This window comes from Dama dama, chromosome 32 (assembly GCF_033118175.1).
Source record: "Dama dama isolate Ldn47 chromosome 32, ASM3311817v1, whole genome shotgun sequence".
In the NCBI taxonomy this organism is placed as follows: domain Eukaryota; kingdom Metazoa; phylum Chordata; class Mammalia; order Artiodactyla; family Cervidae; genus Dama; species Dama dama.
In genome coordinates this window covers 21,283,999-21,310,505 of record NC_083712.1, presented here as the reverse complement: position 1 = coordinate 21,310,505, position 26,507 = coordinate 21,283,999, and the positions used below count along the sequence as shown (strand labels likewise).

General features: G+C 46.5%; 1 protein-coding gene across 3 annotated transcripts in view; it reads left to right on the top strand.

Moving 5' to 3' along the window:
- The first annotated feature begins 1,095 nt into the window (after positions 1-1,095).
- The window catches only part of IRF2 (interferon regulatory factor 2), an 83,109-nt gene continuing 57,697 nt past the window's right edge, over positions 1,096-26,507 (top strand). The window contains exons 1-2 of one of the 3 annotated variants that reach the window (XM_061134759.1): positions 1,096-1,274; positions 1,427-1,595. The gene's annotated coding sequence lies outside the window, so the exon portion shown is untranslated. Of the gene's footprint in view, positions 1,275-1,426; positions 1,596-1,651; positions 1,688-26,507 lie in introns of those variants that run through there. The other 2 variants (XM_061134758.1, XM_061134760.1) reach the window with 2 other exon arrangements.

Here is a 26,507-nt window from a genome sequence, read left to right as displayed (position 1 = left end):
TGTATTCTTTGCATTCTCTAAATCATCCCCATTTCAGGGCATTGAAGACTGAGGCCTTAGGTTAAGCAACTTGACTGAGAAATGCAAGGTAGTAAGTTAAAGAGGCCAAATCAGAACCTGGCTGGAAGCACTCCAGTATAAACCTGTCCCCTGGTCCAGCCACAGTAAGACATCTTTCAGGAAAATCGGCTCTCACCCTTGCCCATCTTAGCTGCAGGCAGGGAACTTCTGTGGCACACTCAGGCTGGGGGGGGGGGGGGGGGGGGCGGGGCGGGGGGCCTTCCTTATCGCCCCCAGGCAGGGTCCCAGATGACAGCAGCCCCTCAAATGGTTACACCCTCAGCTACTGATAAGGGTTCAAATAAGGTTAAGGACGCGCCGCTTGGCCCAGGTAGCGCACTAGTGTTTAAGTAATGCTGTCATGTCAGTTCATTGCTTCTTGTGTTCCTTGGAAGTGGGCAGTGTTGCAAAGTGAAGTTTTACTCACTTGGAAAACAGAGGCTGTAAACACCTACCCCACCGACCGGATGGATGGCTAGAGCGTTGCTTCCAGGAGCCGCCAGCCTCCTCCCTCCTTCCCGACCTTCGGGTCGCCCTTTAGGATGGGGAGTCGGTAGGGTACCTGCTTGCCCCTCCTGCCGCCAACCAGCTGACGCCCGGAGCCCAAGCTGGCGCCCCCGGACCCCCCCGACCCACACACACACACACCGCCCCCGGACCCCCCGGCTCGAGTGGTGTGAACGCTCGGGTGCGCGGGCAGCACACTCACGAGCAGCCGCTTGTTGCTCCCGCGGCCGCGACGTGGGGAAGTGAAAATGAAATTGACTTTTCTGAGAAATGAAAGCGGCGCTGCCCGCCAATGAACGGCGGCGGCGGCGAACTTCCGCACCTCCCGGCCGGGCTGCTCGCGGCCTCCCCCCGCCTGCACCTCCCGGTTGCACAAGCTTGAAACAAACACTGGGGAGGAAGGGCGGAGGGAGGAGGGCGGAGGGAGGAGGGCGGAGCGGGGGGGCGGGGGGAGCGCGGAGGGCGGGCGGGAGCGAGCCCGGCTCCGGGAGGGCGGGGGGCGGGGGGATTTCCAGCCGCGGCGCTTCGCAGTTTCCTCTCCTTGTTTTGCTTTCGATCTGGACTGTTCTCAGGCAAGCCGGGGAGTAACTTTTAGTTTTGCTCCTGCGATTATTCAACTGACGGGCTTTCATTTCCATTTCACACACCCTAGCAACACTTAAGCCTTGCGGAATTGTATTGGTAGCGTGAAAAAAGCACTCTGAGAGGTAACATTTTTTTCAAATAATAGTTGGGACTGTGCGTGTGTGTTTTTCTCGAGGGCATGTTTAGGAGGACTGGAGGGGATGTGTGTGTGTGTGTGTGTGTGTGTGTGTGTGCGTGCGCGCGCGTCCTGATGGTTTGACACGATGTTTTGCAGACGGAAAATGCTGAGGTTCATAAATATTAATACTGATTTTTGGAGGAACAGTCGGCGCTGTTATGGATCATCTGGTTTTAGGGGAAGCAGGTTCGGTTGCTGCTGCTGCTGCTGCTGCTGCTGCTGCTGCTGCTGAGGCTGCAAGGAGGAGGAGGAGGAGGAGGAGGAGGTTGGTGGAGGTTTAATTTCACTTTTGGATTTGCAGATGCGGAGAGCTGGCTCCATGGACACAGACCTGCTCTGTGCGATCCTGCGCCCCAGGTGTTGTTTGTGGGGGAGCAGGTCCGCTGGAGTCGGGCCTCCTTTTAAAAACAACATGATCGCGTGCATGTATGTGCGTGTGTGTGTGTGTGTGTGTGTGTGTGTGTGTGTGTGTGTGTGTGTGTTTACAGATGCCGGCGCCACCAGATCCGAAGGAGGGGAGCGGGTCGTTCTCGGCGCCCGGCGGCGGCGCCTCTCTCCAGGCAGCCTCTGGCGTAAATAGGCAGGAACCCGCCGTCCGCCCGCAGCCTGCGCCCCGCGCCCGGGCCGGGAGAGGCGCCTCCCGCCGCGGCCGAAGGAAACTTCATGGGGCGCCCGGTGGCGGTCCCCAGGGCTCGCCCACCCTCGGGGCTCGGGGAAGGGTCGCGGGCATCGGGTGGCAGCGGTCGGGGGCCGGGCGGGCGGGCTCCGTTCGGGGCTGCGCGCGGGGCCTGGCCGGCGCGCCGGGCTTCCTGGGGGCTGGGCCGCTGTCGCCACCGCCCGGGAGGGACGCGGCGTCCTCCTTCCCGCCGGCCAGCGCCCGGCCTGGCCCTGGGGCTTTGTCGCCGCACTTGTCCCCGCGCGGGGCTGGGTTGGGGGGGGGGGGCTCGGGCGGGGAGTCCCGGGAGGGGTCAGCGGTCCGGGCCGCGGCCTAGCGCCCGGCGCCTCCGGGTCCCCGCGGGCGCCCCCGGGCCGGCCTCACGCGCTCGGCCTGACCCGCCTCGGCTACGGAGCGGGCAAGGTGGGGGCGGGGAGCCTCCGGGGACCGAGCGGCGCCCCGCTGGCAGGCCCGCGGCTGGGGGTGCCGGCGTCCCCTGGGGGTCCCGGAGCGCGGGCGGCGGCGGCGGGGTGGGGACGTGAGTGCCCGCCCCACGCCCTCCGACCCCTCTCGGGGCGCAGAGTGGCATTCGCCAGCCGGCCGAACGTGGTTGGTGCAAAGCCGCGGCCGCCACTTCCTTTCCGCCTCGCGGGCCGGGCTCGCCCACCAAGCGATGCCCGCCGCGGCCCATCGTGGCGCCCGGCCGTTCACGGTGCCAGGGAGCCGGCCCTGAGAGGGCTCGGGCAGCCTTTTGCAAGTTGGAAGGGTTTCAGGACGCAGCTCACACCGCGCCCCCCCCTCCACCCCGAGGACGCACCGGCATCTCAGTTTGGGCCCCAGGTGTGGCTGCGTGGGCCGCCCTCACCCCCTTACCCCTTTAGAGGGGAAGAAGCGGGAAGGAGGCTGGCAGCCCGAACCGGGCGCAGAAACAGCCTTTTGGGCACCTGGCGAGGCGCCGACGTCAGCCGGTGTCGGCGGGACCCCTGGTCATCGCTGTAAGTGTGACCCTTGGCACTGGCAGTGGAGGTGGCCACGTACTGGCGGCGTGGTTTTCGGTCGTCTTTGCCCCTAAAGGATAGTATTTGGAACTTGGGGACATTTTCCCCGCTCCCTCCCTCTCCAGCCTGCTCCCTCCCTCTCCAGCCTCCTCCCTCCAGTGTGGGCAACGGTAAACGCGCCCGGTCCTCGGTTCAGAAGAGTGCTGGTATCTTCCCTCTGCCACCGGCCTCCCGGTCGCTGTGACTCGGTCTGCTTTTGATGAATGGCGAGAGAGGGTGGAGGAGAGTTACATTTCCTGTTGTGGATTTTCAGGAATCACCAAGGTTGCTGTCAAGCCTGCATTCGTTTATGAGTTTTCAGACCGACTGCAGATAACATTGAGGACTCAGCAGCGTGCGCTTTGCTTTTTGGTGCTTAAGGGCAGGTGCTGAGAGGGGCCTGGTGACAATCTGGAACGGAAGGTTGATGGTCCTGACGTTAGGCAGATGCAAGCTCCTTGCCACGACTTGGAAGGTGACCCCTATTTACCTTCGTGCACCCGCACTCAGGATTTTCTCCTTTTCTCACCCCAGCCCCATCACTCCTTTTTCGGAGAGGGAAAGGACAAAATTCTGGGAAAACTTGTGTTTTCTAAGGAAACTTCAGTAGATGGAATATTGAGGACTTCATTTGGTATTTTTTAATACCTTGAAAAATGTATTGATCGATGGGGCAAAGTCCAGAATTTCACTATAATTAGTGAATGGTTATAATTTATAACAGCCTGTTGTGTAAGAAGTTAGATTTTGGCCTCCTGGATCCAAGTTCTTGTCTGTTCTGATTTGTAACTTCTTCTTAATATTAAACATCTACATTTTTCATTCTCAATGAGTTGGGTTTTTTTTTTTTCTTTTGTCCTTCAAAAGTTAGAGGCATTCTGCACACTTAAGACTTACTTACCTGTTAAAGTGTTATGATAATCCAAAGTAAAGGTTTGTGGCTAAATTGGAGACCGATTATGGTGAACCGAAGTCCTGACAGCTCTGTGAACCATGACCCAGTCTCTCTCTTCCTCTGCTTTCCCATATACTTTATTAGGCAAATATTCAGTATACCACAGCTAGTTCAAGATGTTTGAACTTAGTAGTGGAAACTTTAAAACTTCGGGCATTTAACATTGGGGAGTTTGATGTGCATCAATTTTCTCATGTCTTCAAGGACACTGTTCTTGTTGTCATGGCACATAAGCTTCATGGTTTTTAGAGCATTTTCACAAAATGTTCCTTTTGATGAACAGACCAGTGAACTCTAAATGGGATATCTGGGACATGGTTCTGTTATGTGCTTCATACCAGAAAAACACTTAAAGCAGATAAGGGGTTTTATTCATTTAATAAGTATTCATAGAACATTCGCTATGCCCCAGACACAGTGCTGGGTTCTGTGAGTTTGAGAACAGGAAGGGAGTTTCTTTACCTTTTGGGGAATTTGCATTCTAGTTGGTGAGCTGAAAATACCTAGCCAAAAAATAAATACAGTAATTACCTTTAGGGGTGAGTTCTATGAAAGGTGATAGTCGAATGTAACTGACTATCTGATGGGGTTGCTTTTGGGAACAAATAAGATACTGTTATGAAAGAAGGTTGCCTAAGTTACAGCAGTCTACAAATGCTAAGGCATTCACCTTCAGAAGTCTATCAGATCTTTCTTAACTTCCCACTCCAGTATTCTTGCCTGAAGAATCCCCTGGACAGAGGAGCCTGGCGGGGCTATAGTCCATGGGGTTGCAAAGAGTTGAATAGGACTGACCAACTAACCACGCATGCATTCTTAACTTTAAAAGTCAGGGAATCATGACTGTGGATTAAACTCTGACTTTCTTTTAGAGAATTTTTAGCAAGAAGTGATTTTACTTGTTCTGAGAGAATATAGGGAATGGTAAGGAATTAAACACAGAATAACTATTTTATGTAGAGCATTAAAAATCTTTAACAAGACATCTAATATTATTAGTAAGTTTTTTTCTATCAAAAGTTAGATGGTGTCCATGGAGACCAAATGATATGGAAATAAAAGTGATTGGACCAGTGTATTTTCCCTCCTTATATCAAGAAAAATCCTTTCCAAGCTCCTTGCGTTTTAGTGTGAATTTTCTTCCTCGTTGCTGAAGACTCTTCGTTATCTGTTATTAAGGATATGCTCTTAACTGATTTGAATTTTTGTTATAGCATCTTTATTATTATTATTTTTCGCCGCACCACGGGGCATGTGGGATCATAGTTCCCCAACCAGGGATGGAAACTGAACTGCCTGCAGTGGAAGCTCAGAGTCCTAACCTCTGCGCCACCAGGAGAGTCCCACTATGACATCCTCAAAGCGAGTCAGTTAACTTGCATTTATTAGATGCTTACTATGTACCTAACACTATCTACGTGAAAATGATACATGACAGTGTATGTGAAAATAAATGTAATAGATGGTATATGTTTATAATAGATACAAAATACATAAAGGAGTATATACAAGTAACATAAATTGCTGGGAAATGTCTGTTATTGTTAGCAATAAAGCCAATTCTTTTTTTGGTCTGTATGGGACACATGTTCCTTCGAGCACAGGGGTTGGAAGTTAGGGCCTCTGTCCCTGTTCACCCCATTTGTGCCCTACTTTTGGCCTGAATATGATCAATATTTGGCTATAATTTGTGCCCAAGGCAGGGTCAAGCAGTGGCCCTCATAGTGGGTGTGGCTGGTGAGAAAGGGAGTGATGAGATTTGATTAAATCTTGATTTTTTTTTTTTTTCCAGCAAAGAATGGTAAGTTATTTGTAGGATCAAGATTTAAACCCAAAGCCAATATTTTATATGAAATACCAAAGGCAGTATACAGGCAGGAAATCAAGCCTGCAGGTAGCTGAGGCTGGGTGGTGACCCCTCCAGAAGACCCATAGTCACCAGCAGTTTTTCCTCCGAAGATGCTTTTAAAATGATTTCTCAACTTACCAGCTCCATCTTTTGACAAACAGCCTCTGAAACAGATTGTGTTTAGTTAGGAAGACTTCATGGGCCTGTTTTCATTCCTCAGAAACATACTGCAGTTAGGAATCATGGTTGACCTGAGAACCAACATCAGCAAATCTAGATGATCCAATTCCAGCCCAAAGCAGAGAAAGTCAATGTTGTAGGCAACCTGGGCCTCGATAAACTGTTAGTCCTGTTGGACCTTCTGAGGTTCTGAAACTAGCTGCCATCTTCCCCTGCCCCCATCAGTAACTTTGAGTTCTGCTGGGGGTCCAGCGACCCCAGGATATGAACCATTGCAGTAACCCAGGGGCCTATTTTGTTAAATGAATACAAATGTTGGGTCCTTATTTCATTTGTTTATTAAATATCTGTTGATAGCCAGCTATGTTCAAGGCCCTGGAGAGTGGAAAGTGCATGAACTCAAAGAGCCCAGAGGCCTGGAGTTGACTTTTCAGCTCTTTGGTTAACTCTCCACTCACTTCTCCTTTCTGGACCTTAGTTTTCACATCTGTAAAATGGGGCTACATGGTTCTATCATCTTTGGGGGGTGGGACTTATATGTATCAGAATCGTGGAGAGGAGGGGGCTTTTAGAAACCACACAGACCTTCAGGTTTGAGACTGAAGCCCCTTCCTCTCCTTGCCTCTCTCTTTTTGAGAATCGCTCCCGCCGCCCCCGATTAGCCCTCTGACATTGACCAGGGTGTCCTGGATCCCTGTCCCTTGGGTTGTGGGCCAGAGCAAAGGCAGAGAACCACTGAATCAAGGGTCTCTTCCCAGGGTCGAATCTTTTCATTTTTTTTCATTGGCTCCCAGGTCAGGCTATGCAGGACAGCAAGCAGATGGAACTTGTTATCCACATTTTGAACCAGTGAAGTTGCTCAGTCATCTCTGACTGTTTGCGATCCCATGGACTGTAGCCTACCAGGCTCCTCCATCCATGGAATTTTCCAGGCAAGAGTACTGGAATGGGTTGCCATTTCCTTCTCCAGGGAATCTTCCCGATCCGGGGATCAAACCCAGGTCTCCCACATTGCAGGCAGACGCTTTACCGTCTGAGCTGCCAGGGAAGCTCTTTGAATAGGTAACCTATGGTCCCACCCCATTGGCGCTGCTCACGTTGACCTTGCTTGTCATGCAAAATGGGATCTGTCCGTAGGGTTGTGATATTTTGAATTTTCTGCTCTGAACAAGCAGAGGAGGATTGTGTTTCATGAGCCTGTCTCTCTCTAGGAAGGCCACGGAGTCATGGGCTGGTTTGTTGTTTGTTTCTGTTTTGGCTTATACTCCCCTTTATCGGTTTAGTATTCAGCTTTAATAAGAAAGAAAGAACACGAGTCAAGCAAAAAAAGTCTCCGTATGTCCCACACCCTGTGTGCATACCTCGTAGCGCCATGCTTATGAGACGACAAAGCTATGTCGTCCTTTCTAGTCCTAAGCATTTTTATCTCAGGGGCAAGGCCAATTTAGTTCAACAAAATACCTTGCTTTAGAGTTCTGCGTGATAAAAGCCGGTCCAGTTTTGATTAAACATTTTTGAGAGTTAACCAGTTGCTCTGTCAGTTTCATGAATAATTTCTTTTCCAGCATCCTTAGCAATCTGTTGCTGTCTGTGTAAGAGCATTTGATACTCACACACCTAATGCGATCAAAGGAAAGATGAGCTTCTCATGTCATCTGTTCTTTTTGAGCTTACAGATGTCAGGTTTTTGTAGGAGCCAAAGAAATACCTTCTAGATAGAAGAGGCTCTCCTGGCCCCATAAGCTTAGAATGCAGAGGACTTTCCCGATGTCATGAGGTTGACGTTTTGAGTGGGAAGAAGCTGCATACATGTTTCAAGTCATATCTAACATGTTACTTTTAAAGAGCTTTCTCTGTGCTCCTTACCCTAAAATTATTGAAGGCGATGAGAACAATGACAGTGGTGGATGACAGTGTCCTGGCACCTGATTAGGGTGTTGGTGGGTGTGGGGGTGGGAAGTGAGTGGGGAAAGTGGCAGTTGAGGGAATGAGGTGATGAAGAAAGAGATGAAGGTGTAGAGTAGAATACTGCCTCTTGAATTCTTGAGTGAGAGAGACTAAAGAGGGAGTCAGACAGGTAGACTTTATGTCTGCCACGAATGTCATTGAGACGTTTTGCAAGTAGAGAGACAAGCTGGTGGTTAATTGACAGTCAATGCAGAACAAGTTGAAATGCTAGAGGACCCTCCACTTCTAACTTTGGAGTTTGGCTTTTTTTTTTTTTTTTTTTTTCTGGGGGATCAAATAACTAGGCATGGCCACCTTTAGACAAGTAAACAGGAGGCTGTGAGTGGTCACCCCTTGGGCGTGGTTGAAACTACGGTAGAGGTGGTGTTGGAGCCAGAGAGCATGGAGGAATTGGTGCCCTGACCCGAGGCCTTAAGACTCAAACTCAGTTACCTTAGAGGCAACCACAGTCCCCTTGAAGAAGATACCTGTTGATGAAATGGATCAGAAACACTGTCACAGCCCTTAGGCTGTCCCCTCCCCAATGCCCATCTTCCTTGCTGCTCTTTTATTTTCGCCAGGCGGTAGGAGGTAAGTAGGGAGTCAGGAAAAGAGAATCGGCCAGTACTGTGTTTCCCTAAAGAATACAAGTCACAGGGTTAAAACTGAGCTGTGGATATCGTCGCTGGTACTGCGGTCACTGTAGTTTGGAAACTAAGCACTGGGTACCGTAGCTGGGGTATTGTACTTTGAAATAAACTTTTTGGAATACAGTTAGGCGGTGTACCCTTAATGTCTTAAAAATGTTGAACTCCCCCTGTTCCAGTAATCCCACTTCTAGGAACCTACAGATGTGAAGTAACCAGAAGCAGAACAAAGATTTATGTACAGGGATGTTTACTGTTCGCTTCTGTTATAGTGAGAACTCGGAAACACCCTAAATCCCCAACAATAGGAGCACATTTTAAATGCGTTACAGTGCACCAGGCCCTGAGTACAGATAGCTGATTAAATTCATGCTTTTGCATTTAATGATGGGAAGGTATTTGGGGTGTATGTTGAATGGAGAAAAAGAGGATTTTCAATTGTGACCTTAATTTTATTTTTAAAACATGTGTGTGTTTGTGTATACATCATAAAAAACCCCCAAAAACTGGAAGGAAACATTTGGATGGCATGCTTATGGATGTTTGGCTTCTCCCCCAAATTCAATACAACACAATTACTTTTATAACCAGAAAAATATTCTCAAGACGACTCTGAAGTGTCCCCTCTAACCTCACCTCTGGTAAATGTGGATGAGGACAAGTAAATCGGATATTGCTAAGGAGGGTGTTGTTCGTGAGCTTGGCCATTCGCAGGCCCTCTCTGCCTTGATGTACAGAGCCGAGCTTTAGAATCAGAGCTTTCCCAGCCAGTGCCGGGATATGCTCTTGTCTTGATTCAGCTCTTACAGCTTCAAGATACTGAGATCGATGGTTCCTTTGGGAGGTTGGGATGCATTGTCTTATCAGCAACAGTGGAGGGTCTGAGATGTTACCCGCTTCACAGATATGTCCTGTGTATGTGACAGAAGCAGCTGATGCGGGGGTAGGAGGCGACAGTTCTTTCTTGATCTTTACAACCAGGTCAGCAGCCAGAGAGATGCTACGGAGTTGGCCCCCCATACCTAGACCTTGAAGCGATACCATTGAAAACTGATGGAACCTGGGTGTGGATTACCTTCCATAGACGATGTCAGAACGACCATCCCTCTCCGCTGCCAATGGTCCTGGGTTGCGGGGGCTGGTGGTGGATAGAGAGAGATTGTGTGTGTGCTCCGTCACTCACTCGTGTCTGACTCTTTGCCACCCCATGGATTGTAGCTCGCTAGGCTTCTCCGTCCGTGGGGTTTCCCAGGCAAGAATAACTGGAGGGGGTTGCCGTTTCCTATTCCACGGAAACTTCCTGACCCAGGGATCGAACCCTCCGCTCCTTTCCTCTTCTGAGTCAACATCCTCACCTTTTGGAACATAAGGCTCTTACCAACGACAGGTGTCCCCAAGGTCATGGCTTTGTCCCTTTTGAAATGTACATGCTTAGAGAGGTAGGGCCTTCTGAGACCCTGCAAACTTAACCCAGGAACCTAGTCAAGGCTGTAACCATTTGGCCCTCTTGAGAAGATTAGAGAAGTTTGGTTATCCTTCTGGAGCAGAGCAGTAGTTTAGACAAATGGCTACAGATTTAATTCTTGTGGTAGGTGAAGAAGAAAAGGTTTCTAGGGGAAGTGAATGCAACTTTCTCTGCCTTATGTGCACAGTCTTTGTACCTTGTTGGTTTCTGTGTCTCAGGTGGCTTGGCTGTTTCACAGGAGCCCTGAAATCCGGGAGGTTTTATTTTCCCCACACGGCAAACTTTACAAATCCCCGTGGGATTCTCCATGGGGAGACTCTCCATGGGATTGAGACTCTGTGCGTCTCAATCGGAGTGTGATTTCTGACGTTCCATCACTGAAGAAGCCTCCAAATCCGGAATTTGTGTCTGGAAAAAATTTTTAGAATAGTTTTGATTCCTTTATAGACACGGGAGAGGTTTTTTTTGGATGTGTTATGAAACTGGGCTTGGGTGTAACCATTAGGAGTTTAGAGGCAGAATGCCAAAGCTCAGCTGAGAAAAAAGAATATTGATTAGGGCAACACTATTCAATACAAATAGAATGTGAGCCACATGTATAATTTTTAATGTTCTAGTAGCCACGTTAGAAAAGTAAAAAGAAGTGCACGCTGAGACACTCGGTCATATCCGACTCTTTGTGACCCCATGGACTACAGCCCACCAGGCTCCTCTGGCCGTGGAATTTTCCTAGCAAAAATACTGGAGTGGGTTGTCATTTCTTCCTCCAGGGGATCTTCCCAATCCAAGGATTGAACCTGTGTCTCCTGCATCTTCTGCATTGGCAGGCAGGTTTTTTATCACTGATCCACCTGGGAAGCCCCAAAAGAAGTAGGTGAAGTTAATTTTAATGCTGTCCAGTGTGTCCAGAATATTATCCTTTCAACATGTAATTAACATAAAACTATTAATGAGATCATTTACTTACTTTTTTTCATGCTGAATCTGCAAAATCCGCTGTATATTATACTTTCAGCACATCTTAATTCAGTCTGGTCACGTTTCAAGTGTGCAGCGGGCAGCAGCCACGTGGCTGGTGGCTACCATATTGGACGGTGTAGGACTAGGAAATGAAGCAAGTCGTGAAGAAAAATATGGGGAAGCATTGTAATACAGCGACTCAACCTAAAAGGACCAGGACAAAACAACAAAAAAAGCAGAGTTAGAGTACTTATTTGGTTATAACTGCATCTCCCTGTGTGTCCCCTGCCAACCCTACCTCCTTTCATCAGCTTAAAATAAGATGCTCTGAATCTCTTCAGAAGCAACACACCGTGTGTGCCATTCTTTTGGCCATAGTCCCAAACACCTTGAATATTTTCCACCCTTTTGTAGTGCTGTGAAAAACGTCGATTTCCTGGATTTTCCCCTTTGCAACACCTCCCCGGCCAGGTTATCTGAGGCCTGGGATCGTGTTGTATTTCCTTGCATTCCCCACCCGTGCTTGATATGCAGTGAGCACTAGGTAAATATTTGTTGATTTGATTTTCAGCCTGAAAGCGAAGGTTAGCTCTGAAGGCTGGATTCCAGCTCAAGATGGATGGGCCAGATCTCTCTCGTGTTAGAAGCCTGGTGGTATATATATGGAGCACAGAAACCCTGGGATTTGTCACTTTGAGTTAGGAGTTATCACTTTGTATTAAGGAGTTCAATATCCAGAAGGTGAAAAAAAGGGTCTGGTTTTCTCCTTTGGACCGAGGCCTTTACAGAAATCTTATCACTCGATTCCTTTGACATTTATGTTCCAATGCTGATAGTAATACCTTCCGGTACATGTAAATACGCTCTTGTTGCTGATAAACCAGAGGTATACATTTGGGAGCTGCTACTTTCTTGGTGGGTTAGTTATTAATAATAACTTTGTTATTAACAAACTTTCAGCCCATAACTTATAGGCAGGGAAGTTCTTTTGAAGTCAAGCCCTGGTATCTTAACAGTTGCCTTCATTGGTTCTCTCTGACTGTAATTGTTGGGGAGAAGCAACAGACGTAGCCACAGAGCCCAGGCAATTTATTTTTCCTGAAGCCTTACCTAAGAACTGCTTAGGTAGCTTTTCTCTGCGAGATTAAATACGACCTTCACTGAATCATGTTAGCAGGGCCAGCAGCTAGAAAAATAAAGACTAAACCAAACCTTCAGCAAAGAAATTCCCAGCTGCTCAGCGGGTCAGAGCTTTCTTGATTGCTTTCTTCCAATGAAAACACTGTAGATTAGTTTTAAGTGAATTCTAGTAGGTTTGGGGATTTGCAACTGACAGAAGAACAGGAAAGTATAATCTCACTTTAAAATCGTAATCCTGAAGGTAAATCTTGATTGACTCTTTGGGGGGATGTTGAGATTTTGTTGAAATGGGAAAACTTCACTCGGGTGCACTGTTGAGCTGATTTGGAAAGTCAAGGTCCTCAGGGATGAGGGGACAGAGAAATGACATGAGAAGCTGGTGGCCTCAGGGGGAGCCCTGGGTTCGTGGGGTGCTCTCGGTGGCCCTGAAGACCGGCACGGATGGCACCCCTTTCTTCTCTGTTATAGAAGCGAAGTCCAAAGGTACCAGGAGGGAATGTGGGTGAACTGCTGTTTTCCCTTTGGGGTGTGGCTCTCCTGGTGATTCAGGAAGTCAGGGTGAGTTTAAAATATTATAGGAGAGGGTTTATTTATTTACCTCTCTTATAGGTGCTTTGAATGCATCAAGTCTTTTTTTTTTTCTCTCAAAGTCAAGGTGCAATTTGGGCTGCCGTCTGGGCAGTGGGGTCGGTCTGGACCCTGAAAGGAAGCAGTGGACAATTTTGATCATTCATCCAGTCGCTCTTTACTCTACAGGAGATGTACTCAGTGCTGACTCCATGTCGGGGGAGAAGGTATAGAACGGCGGAGAGGTCTTCAGCTTGGAACTGAGTGAGCTTGGCAGATGATGTGTGTTCCCTGCAGTGAGGAGCCTCGGTCTGGGCGGCCGAGACCTCAGTTAAAGAAGTGACTTGCGGTGTGTGTGCATCCTCTGTGGGCCACCCAGCACCGTCTCAGGTTGTCCAGGAGACGACAGTGTGGACGCGGCACGTTTTGGGGCCAGCTGTGTACGTTGTATTTTCTAAAGGACCGATTCTTCGTAAAGCTTATCACAGGCGTAGAACAAGATCTTGTTTCATTGCTCTGGCTGGTTCGCTACCGTTTTTCCCTCCCTGGGTTTGGCACCTTGGTTCTCCAGCCATTGTCTGGCGTCCTTTGTCATGAGGTGGCTGAGCCTCGATGATGGTTATCTCCGCTTTCTACCTCCCCTCTGAGGGCAGACTGGAGCTGGCCGTGCTGCGGCTGACACACCGCTCCGAATCCCTCCCTGGAGGTTTGTGCCAGGAGAACCTCGCTCCTCACATACCTCACATGGCTTGAGATGACATCGCCCTGAAGGGGAAATTGGCCCGTATTTAATTTTGAAAATCCGTCCTTTTTTGTGCGTGTATATATGTGGTCAGTAGATTACCTTCAGGTTACCTGGAAGTAAAGTATGACTGTTGTCCACAACAGGGCTCACGGAAACAGTGACAGCAAGCAGTGAGTTCATAAATGCGTGTCTGGTCATTCTTTTCTTTTTTTTTTAATTACCATGGTAAAAGTTACATAACACAAAATTTCCTATTATAATCATCTTTAAGTATACAGTCCAAGGGCATAAAATTAATTTACTGTGTTTGCAGCTATCGACCACTGTCCTTCGCTAGAACCTTTTTTCATCATCTCAAATAGAAAGTCTGTGCCCATTAAATAAAAACCCACCTCCCTCTGCCTGGGCAGCCACCATTCTCCTTGCCTCTTCCAGGTATGTCACATAGGTGGCATCAGACAATATTTGTCCTTTTGTGTCTGGCTTATGTAACTCAGCAGAGTGTTTTTCAGATTCATCCAACGTTGGAGCATGTGTCAGAATGTTCTTCCTTTTAAAGACTGAGTAATAGTCCCACACTTTGTTGATCCATTCATCTCTCGATGGGTTGTCATTACCACTGGCTATTGTGAGTCATGCTGGTGTGAACTCTGCTATACAAGTATCTGTTTGAGTCCCTGCTTTCAGTTCTTACAGTCCAGTGGGTCATACAGTCATTCTAGGTTTAACCTTTTGAGAAACTGTTTTCCACATCACCTGCACCATTTTACATTCCCATCAGTAATGCCCAAGGGTTCCAGTTTCTCCATATCCTAGCCAGAATTTCTTCCCTTGAATTTTTTTTGGTAATAGCCACCCTAACAGATGTTTGATGGTCTCTGTGGTTTTGATTTGCATTTCCCTAATGGCTGGTGATGTTGAGTATCCTTCCACGTGCTTCTTGGCCATTTGTATATCCTCTTTAGAGAAAGGTTTATTCCAGTCCTTTGCCCATTTTGAACTGGTTGCTGTTTGTTGTAGGATTAAGTCATTATTTTATGGGTTCCAAAGTCTGGTCTGAAAACTCAAAAGATATGGTCTGAAGTATTAGTATGGTCTGAAAACACAAAAGATTCTCCCTTGCTACAGTATGTATATAACATGTGGTATAAAACCAGTGAAAATTTTTCAAAATTTGAGATGTTGTAGAGCTGATAAAGCACCTATTGAAGAATTAAATTATACTGAATGGAGTATATCAGAGTGGACTCTGAAATGGGGAATCAACTAACAGTACTTAACCTTCTCACAGAATACTAGAATTGAAAGTTTTCCCATAGATTATGGTCTACTTCTTCATGTTCACAGCTGGAGAAATCAAGCAGCCTGCCCAGGGTCACATGGCCAGATTAAGTTCTTAGTACGTTTTGTTGAACTCGGTAGTAAAGAGTTAATTTTTTTTCTGTTACATTTTGAATCCTAAATTTCTGGTAAGAGAAAAAACATAATGCTTGAATATGGTAGTGAATTAATTGTATCAGCTACTCATAATGGTCATCTCTGACTCATATAAGTACCTTCAATACTTGGGGCTCATAAAAAGACCCTAGGGTCCAGTACTTTTGAGATATTTTGGATAAAACTGAGTAAAAGCAGCCTCAGAATAACATTCAGGGGCCTGAGGATTTATACCTAATACTCTCAACAGTGGTTTGATAACTACCATTTGAGCAGATGAAGCAAAATAGTGCTGTTATAACAGGTCTGCTGGGAAAAATGAATGAAAGCATTTGTGTATCTAATGTGAATAATTGACAGAATGAGAAACCATGTATTTGTCCTTAATAAGAGCTGTAGTAGACGACAAATTTAGTGAAATGTCAACTATACAGTAGCAAATTTATTGTTGGTTTACTTTTGTGTTCTGCTCAAATTTTGTGCTTCACACAGTCCTTTTGAGAAGTTGGTCTTTATTGAATAATGTAGCCTGACAAGATCATATATGGATTATAATTCAGAGTGAATTGTAAATAATTGGGAAGCAGATAGATAGTTGCAAAAATTTGTATTCCCTTCAGGCTTGGGGCCCAGACTTTTAAAAAAGTCTGTAAAACTAGCCTCAAGTAGCTATGGAAACAAATATGATGATGAAGTTAAGTTGAAGACTCCTTCCTGCAGACAAATATTTTAAATACAACTCTCAGAAGAGTTAATTCCTTCAACAGACGGTTCTGGACTGCTGCTGTAGAGATGCAAAATTGACAATTCCAGCTTCTCACAGAGCTTATCATTTAGTTAGGGAGACAGGCAGGGAAATAGCCATCTGTAGGAGCAAAAAGAACAAAAGATGTGCTTAATGGAAGCACAACAGCAAAGGCTATGTGAAGGAATGGCAGGGGCTCTGTCTTTGACCAGGACGATGGAAGTGAGCTTCACTATGCATTTCCACGCTGTAGGAACAGGGAAGGTTCAGCCAGTTTCCCTTGGGGGCTCAGGGCATCTTTGGTTGAAAGAGCAGTAAGAATGAAACCATGAAGGGTTGGAAATTCCTCCCACTCTTGGTGGATGGAGAGATCTCTTGTCTGATGGGAGCAGACGGGTCAAGGGAGTGCCAAGGGTCATTCCCGGTAGGAACGAATACTTTCTTCAGTGCATGTGTTCCTGTGTTTATTAACAAGGAAAGGCTTTATTCTGAGTATAAAGCAAGTTTTGGGGGAGAAGGGTTATTGGGGATTTGGAACATCTCTCCACCCCTTATGTTTTAGAAGATGATACAGGTAGTGACTCTTAGCAGTTGGAAGTCAGAGCTGTGAGCCTGCTCTGCTTACAAGAAGATAGAAGAAGGTTTAAGAATGATGCATGCGTTTCATTCATAGACACACGGGCACTGCAGGAAGGACCAGACTGTTCTTTTGATAATAACCAGGCCTGTCTAGGAGATGTTTTCGTACGTTTCTAAGAGGAAGTGATGCAAAGGTACAAAAATATTTTTTGTATCCTCTTTTGTTTGTTTTGATTTGGCTTTTAGTGCGAGAGAAGTTATGATGACTAGGTTCACAATACTTAAGTGAGGGGGCGATAGAGACTGCTGCCGTTAATACAGACGAGAAACCCAAGTTAGAGAACCAAGGTGATGGCCCAGGTGCCCCCAAGCCAGACCTTGGCACAGCAGAAGTGTTTAGGGTGCGACGTCCCAGCGGCTCCAAAAGTGACTGGATGTGGCTTCATCTCAGCAGCGGGACTTGCAGTTGGCATCGTATTCGTGGTCGCTTGGCCGTGTTCTCCGAGTGACGCTCTGGAAGAGCCTGGAAGGGCAGGCTCATGGAACCTTAGGGGCAAGCCTCAGCAACTCAGGAAGCCTGGAAGAAGCCGCAGGTAGGGGTGCACTCGGTGGGGCTTCTTCCCATCTGCACGCGACCCCCCTCTCTTCCCCGCCAGCGTGACCAGGTGACCGTGCAGAGGCTGTAACTAGGTTAGCGGCTGCAGTGATAGCATTTACTGGATCCGTGCTGGGCTCTTTGCTTACCTTTGAAGGTCTTATTCAAAGGCCCAAGATACTTCTGTGTTACATTTCAATAGATCACGCTCCGGGTTTATTATCAACAACTGCCTTGTTGAGCTGATTATAAATTTGGGAGCACCGTCATGGGAGGGCTCAGCAGAATGACTTGTGTACGCCCGGCACTCCAGAAACATTGGATGAATTAACTCGGAATGATTGACCTAGTTGTCCCATTTGTCATTTCCTGTCCAGACAGGCTCCTCTGTGGGACCTCAGAGCCGACGGGGGGTTCCTGCGCTGTGTTTTCTAGTGAGGAGCCAGGCCCCGACAGCAGGTGGGAGACACCTCAGCCACATGTGTGTGTGCTCCGGGGTGTGTGAGGGTGTCTCCCCTCACCAGCCGGCAGGGATCCTTGTTGAGGTGCAAGGACAAAGGTCTCTCTGTTAGCCAGCCAGCCTCAGGGAGCCTTCCGGCTGTTGCTCTCCCACATCCGCCCATTTTTCCTGGGGCATAGCTTCTCCGAATTATTAACGGTTCAAACATGCCAGCAGGCTGCTTCCGTCCTTTCCTTTGTTGCTGTGCTCCCTTCATTTGGAAGTTTTTTCCTTCTTTTCCGCCAGAGGCCTGAGATCCCCTACCTTTCCAAGCCCACTTCAGATGCCCCCTCTTCTTTGAAGCCCTCTCTTCTGGGCTTTGACGTAATCTTGTAAAACTCCCACAAAATGCCTTCCAAAAAGCTCAGGGTCCTATGATTCTCATGTTTATGAAATGCCCAGGGTGAGTCCAGTGCAGAGAAGAAACCAAGCACCAGTTTTGTTGATGACTTCAAGCCCCTGAAGGGATGTATTGTAACTTCAGGCTCATCATGGGAAGCTTTGGCATCTTTGATTTGCTTCTCTAGGGTCACCTGGTTTTAGAGCTGGTTGTTTTCTGCTCCTGCCTCCATCGTTACAATGTAACCTTTTTAAGGACAAAGATCATGTCCTGGCTTTGTATTCCCCCCAGAGCTTTTCGCAAGATTCTGTTTTGAATGAAATGTTAAATAAATATAATTCAGAAGTTTGCTAACATACTTAACTTGGTTCACCTGCAAAAAATGTCATGAAAATAGTACAATTTTTCTTTTTGGGGATTGCATGCTTTAGCAATCTTCCCACCCTGTGGCACGCCGCCCCCACCCCCACCCCCACCCCACCCCCCGCCCCCCGGGCCTGGCTTATTGTTACTTCTTCATATTGTAGTTCCAGCATCACAACATGTATTTCATGTCATCTGCTTTTTCCTCCCCATCCCCAGCCACAGTGGGTTTTCCAGGAGGGTTTCATACACTGTCTTATCAATCAGTAATTACTACATGATGATTCATGTGTAAAGGACCGTACCTGATCTTTAGGGAATATGAGTAAGATATGATTCCTGCTAGCAAAGACTTCACCCAGGCTGTGCCTGTTTTCAAGCACAGGAAGCGGTGAATTTCGGTTGAGTTTAGATGGTAGAAAGAATGAGTGGGGTAAGAAGTCAGAGAGGTGGGATGGGGCTGAGTTCTGGTGAGTCCAGATTTTATTCACTGGTCATTGTGAAGCCACTGCAGAGTGTCGAGCCAGGTGATCAGACGTTTGGAAGAGGAATCTGGCCAGCACTGTGCAAAGTGCAGACGGTGCTCACATTCCACAACTCGGACCCTGGGGACCCTCCTGCTCCTTGGGAGGAATTCTGGGGTGTCCGCTCTGCTATCAGGTGGGGCGCTGGCTCTGCTCTTTGGAATTTCTTGGGGGATGTTTTAGGGGAGACCAAGGCACTCGTCTCATACTTTTCCTCCTAATAGAATAGAAGCTGCTTTTTACCTGTTTCTTCCTCATAGCAGCTCTGCCGAGTTGCTCTTAAGATCTCTGTTTATAGCTGAAGCAAGTAAGATTTGGAGAGGTGACAGGGTGTGAGTGGTGAGATTCCCATCAGGCATGCATGACACCAGACCTGTGCTGTCTCCAGCTCCTTCTGCTGAGGCCAGGAAGGGGAGGGAAACCAGTGTGGTCCTGAGAAGGGCTGGTGGAGAGGGGGACGTGGTGACAATACCGTGGATGCCAAATCCAACTTCCAGGTACTGTTTGGGACTTGGTGAGTGGCAGTAAGTAGCTTCGAAAAATATTTGAAGACATTTCTGCAGCTTGTAGAGGAAAGATGTGTTCTTGAGTCAGGTCTTAATGTATTTGGGGGCGGTTAGCAGTGGTGGCTCTCATTTCCAGTTGGAATTCATCAGCGATTTTTTTTTTTTAAAATGAGCTTAGATTTTCATAATTTAGATATATCTGGAAAGTAACTTATCTGTGCAACTTCACACAGTTTCTCATCTTTTTTTTTTTATAAGAAAGAATATTACATTAGTATATGTAACAGATTTAGATCATTGTAGTGTGGTGGTTTCTTTTTATTGTTTTAGAGACATTGAAACATTCATGAATAGAATCATTACTGTGGAAGGTTATAGTTTGTGTGTTGGATCTGAACCGGATTTGAGCAAAAAGAGATGAATTGAATGGCTCTGTAATGTTATACAATAACAGTGCAGTGGTTTAGTCGCTAAATTGTGTCGGACTCTTTGTGACCCCATGGATTGTCGCCCAACAGGCTCCTCTGTCCATGGGATTCTCCAGGCAGAATACTGGAGTGGGTTGCCATGCCCTCCTCCACGGGATCTTCTCAACCCAGGGATTGAACCTGGGTCTCCTGCACTGCAGGCAGTTTCTTTACTGACTGAGCCACCAGGGAAGCCCCTATAATAATAAGTATAATAATTATAATAAAAGGGAGAAGAAGAAAGGGAAGGAGAAGGAAGAAGGGGAAGAGGAGGAGAAGGAGTAAAAGAAGAAGCATCAATAGTAACCTTTATTGGAGAGCCCACTGGCTGAGGGGACAAGCTCAAAGGAAGTCCCCGAAGGAAAGGCCGAAGCAAGAAGGAAGCTGTCAGAGACCCTGTGGGTGTGGAATGAGGGGAAAAGATAGTGCCCTTCAGTGCCAACCTTTTTCGGAGCAAATTATTTTCAGGCAAGTATCTTTGGGGAAGCATCAGTTTTCACCATCAGTTCAGTTCAGTTCAGTTCAGTCGCTCAGTCGTGCCTGACTCTTTGTGACCCCGTGGACTGCAGCACACCAGGCTTCTCTGTCCATCACCCACTCCCGGAGCTTACTCAAACTCGTGTCAACATCATCGGCCAGTAAATGGATTTGAGATCAGATGGCAGCAAACAATTTTTGTCATTTTATGCAAATGGATTTTCTTGGAAGGTTCCAGTATTCTGAATCCCTCTTACTTGAGTTTTCTAAGTAATGAAAGCATCGCCGTCCCCCTTTTTCCATGTCCCCTTGTTTGTGTTCCTAGTGGGACAAAACACCCACCATCCTTAGGGTCACAGAGACTCTTATGGCAGTGGCAGGTAGGCAGTGACCTGGGTGATGTAAAGAGCTCGGAGAATTTAGGTCCTGCCCATTTCCTGCCGTGTTCTTCCTTCCCAAGCTGCTGTGTGTGTCTCAACGATCCACTCTGTGGTCCAGAGTTTTCTCATATGCACCATCTTGTTTACCTTTTCCTGTGCTTTCCCCGGGGTACTTGAGGACCAGGACATCTTTTCTGGGCTTTTGGACTGCTGGCTTAACTAAATGGCTCCACAGACACCCACCTATTTATGCTAAGAGGGACAGTCTGAAATGGACTCCCCACTTAACTCCCAAAAGGAGAAGTCATGCCTTTCAGGCTTTGACTTAGTGCAGAAGCCGTGCTCAGAGGACATGCTGATTAAGGGGAAAATAGGGTCGCTTCTTTTCCCATTTTCCATATGGAAAGAAGGTTTGATTATGCAGTACGAGCCTGCGTCCATATGCTTTGAAATCTGTCCGTGGTTCTTGCTTTGCTGAATTGCAGAATCTGATGCCACCTAGGTACACGGGTCTGGGGCCAGACACACAGTGGTCGCAGCACGACTTCAGATTTATGAAGTCTTTTTTAAAAGTCAGTCACCCCTTCTAGGTCCTTACTACCTTCTGTGAATTCTTCTAGAAGATACTCTTTTAAAAGGTGATGGATTTTTTTTTTTTTAATGCTCTTATGTTTCTATAATTTAGATATATCTGGAACGTAATTTATCTGTGTAACGTCACACAGCTTTCTCAATTTTTTATAGGAGAAAGAATATTGCATTTGCATATGTAACAGATTTAGATCATTCTTGTGTGTTTTGTTTTTGATGTTTTAGAAAACATGTTTCACACATGGTTAAACTGCCTTGAAAACACTTGACTGGGTCAAAGGATATTCTTTAAAGTGTCTGATACCTGTGGTCAAGCTAACTGTCTGGAAAATTTGTATCTGTACTCCAACCTATAGCACATGTGAGATGTAAAGTACAATTCTAGGTGTTTTATAGGGTTCCTTATCTAATCTTTGCAAAGCCCTGTGGGAACAGAAAGGGTTGATAACCTGCCCAAGGTCACACAGCTAATAAGCATTAGAGATGGGCTTTCAGACCAGGCTTGAGTTCACCTCGTGGCCTTTTCTGCTCTGTTACTCGTGTGGCAGCTCTTGTAAGGAAATTAGCCAAGGGATGCTCTGATGATATGCTCCTTCCTTCTGCAAGTCCCTGGTTGTGATGAGAGCTCTTCTTTTTTGCCCTAAGTTTTTTAAAAATTTAAATTTATTTATTTTTAATTGGAGGATAGTTGCTTTACAATATTGTGTTGGTTTCTGCCATATGGCAACATGAATCAGCCATAGGTACACGCATGTCCCCTTCCTCTTGAACTTCCAGGGAGCTCTTTTTAAAACATCATTCTTGCTGCATCAGATAAGAGAGTTGCAAAAGGGTTTTCCTGAGGCGAAACCTTTGGTCTTTACATTCTTTCCAAAACGGTACCCTTCGGAAAGTGTTCTCCGAGAATACTTTGTAGATCCATCCCCTTTCCTCAGCTGTTCCTTGCTCTGTGTTCGACTGGTTGTAGGCAAAGATAGGCAGGAGACAGTGTTAAAATCTTACTCCTATAAGATCCTTCTTCCTGTTGTCTTGTTCCTCGTGGAGGTGTTGGGAGGACCCACCCCCTGCCCATCAAGGATGCCTGTTTGGGGTGGCCTCTGGTGGTTGCTAGCGTCTCCTAGGGGACATCGTCAAACAGAGGTGTTAAGGTTTTGCAAAGCTTTGTTTGGGGACTTCAGCTTTTAAACCCTTGGCTGCCAGACCTGGTGAGACCAGTCAGACACACATACACTCAATTATTTTCACCAGTGCAGCCCTGGGGTCATACAAGGTCAAAAGATCTGTTCCTCTTTTAGGAAAAGCCCCAGACAGCTCACTGTCTTCCTGTTCCATCCTTGTTTGTGGGCGATTTGTATTCTTAGTTGCTCCTCCCTCAGAACAGGAGACCCAACACAACAAAGTAGGGAAATGCTACCACGACTCGGCTCTTTCCTTTCTGGGTCTGTCGGCCTGCAGGACTTAAGCTCGTGTTCCTGAAATGTTCCCTACACGGGGAAGCAACTGTCAGAACTAGCATGGTGTCCATGCAAGGCTCAGCAAGCATACCCGTTTTCTAGTGTATGTGTTTGAGGGCACGTGTAGACAAATCCTGTCCATTCAAGTCTGAAGCCCGTCTCGGATGCTGGGATCTCATGGTCATGGAGCTCAGGGATGGAGGATCAGCTTTGCCAGGGGCTAAGCCACAGCTTCCTTCTCTAAAAATGGGGACAGTGATAATAGTGTTACCTACCTCACAGGGTTATTGTGAGGGTTGAGGGAGGTGATGTATGACGAACATAGAGTTTAATACCAGGTGCATATCATAGTCATAGCCACCATCATTCTACCACCATCTTTGCCTGCTGAGGAATCAGAAGAGCATTTTTTTGGGAGTAAAGTTTGCTCTTTTTTTCTTAAATTTTTTTAAAAGATTTTTTTTGGGGGGGGGATGTGGACCATTTTTTAAAGTCTTTATTGAGTTTGTTACAATGTTGCTTCTGTCTTTTGTTTGGGTTTTTTGGCCATGAGGCATGTGGGATCTTAGCCCCACCCTCCGCATCAGGGATTGAACTCATGCCCCTGCATTGTAAGGGGAAATCCCAAGCATTGGACCACCAGAGGAGTCCCAAGTAAGATTTTTCAGTGCATGTATTTGCAGTCCATGGGGTTGCAAAGAGTCGGACACGACCAAGCAACTGAACTGACTGATTTATCAACAGTTCAGTTCAGTGCATGTAGACGTAATTGGTGGCATGCGTGCGTCGGCCTTTTTGGTAGGAAGGTCTCTGGGGCTCCTTGACCTTGGCCATTGTCAGCCTTGATGTGTTTTCTTTCTTCACACTGCCTGGAGGAAGTGTGTATGCAAGGATGTCCGAACTGAATCTCCACCCAAGTCCCATAGAACCGAAACAGTTCTAAACATACATTAGACGTCTCACGTGGCAAGGATACACCTGCCCTTTCATTCAAAATTATTTTAAGTTTAAGGGGGTAAAGTTTCCGGACAATTCCTTGAGTGAATTTGCATTTGTGCCACTTTGAGTCTTTTTCTTTCACGCAGTGGTTTCTGCAGAGCAGTAGGGCTCATATTATGTAGAGAATGACTCACGTGCTTCCTCAATGGATGATGCTGTTCTTACGCTGCATAAACGATGATAAACAGCAACAAATAAACGTGATTTAACTTGATACTCCTGGAAGTATTTTTGTCATAACTTTAATTTTTGAAATCGGATATTTAAAATGTTGTAGGAGAAGGAATGATGGCATTACAAATGTCACTGTAAGGCAACCTTGGGGAAGAAATTTTAAAGAATTTTTGAATCTTATTTAAAGCTTTGCTTGGGCTTCCCTGGTGGCTCAGATGGTAAAGATCTGCCTGCGATGCAGGAGGGTTTGATCCCTGGATTAGGAAGATCCTCTGGGGAAGGGAATGGTTAACCACTCCAGTACTCTTGCCTGGGAAATCCCGTGGACAGAGGAGCCTGGTGGGCTCCATGGAGCCGAAAAGAGTCCACTCGACTGAGCGACTGACACTTTCGCTTTCTACTGTAAATAAATATTTTATGTATGAGATTGGTAAAGTGAAATGTATACCTATTGCTTGGTGGAACTAATGTGTGAAAGGCAATAATAATTTTTAAATGGCTACCTCAGATGTCAAATCTTAAAAAAAAAAAATTCAGCAAAAACATTTCCTTACTTTTTAATATGCAAAAACATTCTGTATTCAAGTTTTCCATTTCAGGACTGAAAATGTGTTGTTACTAACTCAAGCATGATGTGTGCCTGATTAGTTTATAATGTAAGTACAGTTTAAGGCAGAAGACGCTGATTGTCTTGTATAGCATGGGAACAATAATATATTGCAAGGATTGAAATAACTTGAAATTAATTACAGGCCCCAAACCCCTTCTTTGCGATCCAAAAAGCTCTGAAAACTGAAAGTTTTTTTATCATGACTCATTTGTCTGTATAGTCTGCCCCGAACTGGCATGAAGCTATTTATAGCTTCTACTAATCCCAATCAGTGTGAATGTTCCTGTTTTACTGCAGAAATATTGCTGTATTAGATTAAGTGGTTCTGCTCTAGAGATCGCTGGGGGTGTTATGTTCTATATGTTATATGCACCATATCATCTGTCTATAATCCCAAAGCTGCTGAATTCTAAAACATACATGGCTCAAGGATTTTGAATAAAAGAGCAGTTATCTCCTATGACCTGAAGACCCCCTCATCCTGCTTTTTTTATCACCCCAGGATAGTCTCTCTTTACATATGTTTAGAGGCAAGGTATAATTATTAGTAAGGCCCCATTCATACTCAGAAGTGTTGCATTTTGGACCACAAATGATATGGTCACTATACTAACCATCTGTGCATTCTGGTAATGGAAAACACAGTGGTGATAGGCCCACTTTGAAATAAATATGATTCCAGGTTATATCTTGAAACCCTAAAATAATGGAAAGCAGTGCTTGTAAGAAATAATTTTAAAAATGTAAAAATAGATACCCCAGTGCTTTCTCAGACAAATTATCGTTGCATTTATATACTCTCCCCCCCCCCCCCCACCTTTTTTTAAAGGGCAGATCACTACTTTCTTCACTGTAATTGCTTGTGTACCAGCCTTCTTTTACTAGGCTGTCTCCCCTCTCTGTTCCCCCTCTCACTGTCTTTCCTGTCTGACATCCACAGTCAGGTCCTAGTTTATTCACTCAGCATCAATCTTTGCCATACGCTGGGCCCTGAGAGAAGAGAGGTGAGAAGACAGAACTGCTCTTGAGCCTCATGGAGATTCTTGACTAGGGAGGTGGATAGGTTTGGAGTCTGGCCTGGCCTGGGGAGACTAGGAAGTCTTGCCCAGGACGTGCTTGTGAAGCTAAGACGTGACCATGTGAGTCAGCGGGTTGCCTTTGAGGATGGCAAGTACAGAGGTCGTGGGTTGCCCTGCTGACCCAAGGGTCAGGGAGTAGGCCAGCATCGGGAGGGGAAGCTGGAGCCAGAGCGGGTGACAACAGTGAGCTTTAAAGGAGATCATGTTTATGCTTTTACAAGAGTCTTCTGGTTGCCAGGCAGATAACAGGCTGGGGTTGAGAGGTGCGGGGGAGCCATCAGAATGGACTTGATTGGTGTGGGCTCTGCTGAAGGCAGGAATTGTTCTTGACTCCCTGGTTTCACTTTCTGTTCTTACAGTGCTGTAGTTATTCTCCTGGGAAAAAAAGTAAATATGTGCTGTGCTTGTTACTTGCAGGCCAGAGCAGTTACTGAAATGATCAGCTAAGTGAGAGGAAGTAGAACTGAAGGCTTTTCAGGCTTCCGTTTTCTCCACATTGAGGAAAATTGTAAATAAAACACAAAAAGCCAAAAAAAAAAAAAAACCCTCACTCATGGTGGACTTTTCTTGAGCCAAGTGCAGGAAATTGGCTGTTGGGATCAGGAACTCTTGTCGTGAAAGAAGATGAAACTATGCCAGCTGGGAATGCCCTCTTTGGGGGCTCTGCTGACACCTGGGACTGGCCCGATATGCCCCCCAGAGAATCCTGTGGTGTGGGGTCCCCTGAAGACATCAAAATCCACCATCTCGGAGCGCCTCAGGGACCTGGCCTTCTGACTTCTTTCTTCTGCTGCTGACTTCACTTATAAGGTGAAGCAGTGTCACCTGGAAACCAACCTCATGTTTTAAAATCTAAATCTAGCATCTATTTAGTCGCTCAGTCATGTCCGACTCTTTGCGACCGCATGGACTGTATGTAGCCTGCCAGACTCCTCTGTCCATGGGATTCTCCAGGCAAGAATACTGGAGTGGGTTGCCATTTCCTTCTACAGGAGATCTTCCAGACCCAGGGATCAAACCCTGGTCTCCTGCGCTGCAAGCAGATTCTTCACTGTCTAAGCCACCAGGGAAGCCCCAAATCTAAATAATTTCAATCAAGTATGAGTTCAAATAAATATGAATTCAGATGTTTGACTGGAGATAACTCTTGGATGCTAAAGTCTGAGAGCCTTCTCAAATATGCAGGCTGGCTTTTGGGGTCATCTGTTCAT